This window comes from Triticum aestivum, chromosome 7D (assembly GCF_018294505.1).
Source record: "Triticum aestivum cultivar Chinese Spring chromosome 7D, IWGSC CS RefSeq v2.1, whole genome shotgun sequence".
Taxonomy (NCBI): domain Eukaryota; kingdom Viridiplantae; phylum Streptophyta; class Magnoliopsida; order Poales; family Poaceae; genus Triticum; species Triticum aestivum.
Genome location: NC_057814.1, coordinates 252380457 through 252382838, shown reverse-complemented (window position 1 = coordinate 252382838; position 2382 = coordinate 252380457).

Sequence of the window (2382 nt, the reverse complement as noted above, 5' to 3'; positions counted from 1 at the left end):
AAAGAGATCAACCAATAAATGAAAGAAGGTTGATGGAGAAACAGATAAATAGAAAGATAAAGATGCTAGCTAGTGTGCGTTAGAGATAGGAGTCGAGTGGATCAGAAGGCTGAGTTATGGGTGTGTGTGTGAGAGAGATGAAGAAAGGGTGCATGTGACTCACATACAAACAAATATCGGAGAGAAATGAGATCCCGAGAGACGGAGTTTTGTGTCTGCGAGAGAGAAAGATATTTCAAAACGAGAGTGATAGCTAGAGAAACATACGAGGGAACGCAAGATATCTCTAGGGAGAGAGAGAGAGAGTGTGTGAGCGACATACAAGAGAACAGTGGAGAAATATGAGACCCTGGGAGACAGAGTTTGTGTTTGTGTGTGAGAAAGAGATATTTAAGAGGAAGAGTCGTAGGTTCTCATACCTACGGACCGAAAGACATCTCTGTATGAGGGGTGTGCGAGTGGCACACACGGGAATAGTAGAGAGAAATGAGACCCCGGAAGACAAAGTTTTGTGTTTGTGTGAGAGAAAGAGATTCCACATGGAGAATCATAGTTAGAGACACATAGCAGGGAGCGAGATATACTTAGAGAGAGATAGAGTGATGAAGGTCGAGGGAGAGAGTACCGTCAGTGTGTTACAAAGATAAAAGATCATTGTCGACATACAGGTAGCACGAGAGATACCCGAGAGACGATGAACGCGTATAGGTCTAGAGAGATAGTCCTATATAAGCATGAGTGATAGGTATATGAGACGAATATCTGGATTAAATGGGATTCAAATATTTAAACTGGTGATCATGACATCGATAATATCATAACGCAAATTGGTGTATCAAACATGCATATTCATTTGAATTTGGTGACACGTGTAATGTTATATAGTTTATCAATATTTGTGATCCATAGATTCTTTAATTAGAAACAAAGCATGGTTTATATGCAATTAATGTCTAAACGGGATTACACTATATGTTGCGTGTGTGAAACACATTATACATGTTTGAGAGGTAAAAAAACCCGCATGAAACACACATTAATTGGAGACAGTTAGCGAGGAATGCATACATTGGATTTCAACATAAAGTGGTTTCAAATATTTGAAAATCCAAATTGATGGAGACAACCTTATGAATCTGAGATCATGCCATTTGTAAACCATATTTATGTATAAAGGGTGTTGTGCTTTTGAAAGTATATAAAAAAATGATGTATATAGGATTTTATTCCAATCGAAAATGGATCCCGCCCGAAAAAATAGAATACAAACGGGATTCGAATTGAGCTGGCACGGTAAACGTGCACTCTACAAAATTTGAACGAAGCAGGGAAAGTCGCAGTAACCGCCCGAAACCAAAATCTGCGAGATGGAAAGTACTACTGCCTATCCCTGCCACGCAAAGCCTATCTGCTCGATTTCTATAGGTTTCAATAGGGTGGGTTTGTAATTTCACTCAAACGTGACATAGCCGCCTCTCACCCGGATTCATACACGGTGGGCGCCAAAACACAGTGTGTCCTCGGCCGAAATCGACTCCCTCCCCGATTCATACACGGTGGGCGCCAAAAACAAACTCTCGTCGGCAAATATTCGGTGTATGCGAGATTACCGTCCTATCCTCAACTGACTAATATTGCTGTGATGTAGGAAATTTGAAACGGGGGCTAAGTTTGTAAATTTCCTCGCATTTGAGACAAGCGCGCCCTGAAGACATGGTTCCCCCCTTCCTTTCCACCTCCATTTCCCCATTCGTACTCCGTGGGTGCCAAAACACCCTCTCCACCCCAGCCTCCTCCGTCCGCCACCCCATCCACCGCCGTCCTCCTCCACCATGCCGGAGCTGATACCCCGACGCCGCCGTCCATTACAAGAGATCGACCTCTCTCATCCATGGCTTCGGACCGGGATCCTTGCATCCCGTCCTCTCGCTTCATCCCCGCCGTCGTCCACCTTGCCGGCGCCGCTCCTATGACCGTCTCGTCCACCATGCCCCGCCGCCACCGTCTACCCTCCTTGTCTGCTTCCACGCCGCTGACAGCCATCGCTACCGCAGCACCGTCAAATTCTCAGCAGATGCATACACAGCGCCGCACCAGAGGCGGTACTCTTTCGTATCTACTCAACTTATTTATCGCAGCAAGAAAATAGATCACCACTGCTTTACCCTGATTTCTTGTCCATCACTTACTTGCTAGTTGAAAGCAAACATTGGTTGCGAAGTTGCCTTTGTCTGGTTTGCACCTTCAGATCCGCCATGGCACGCTCAACACTATACTCCCAATGCTTATGGTTTTTGCCTTTTATATTCCACACTAGTTAAATCACAGTAGACTAAATTTCAAAATTGGGTCAGTCGATTTTTCAGAGCTCGCCGCAGTTCG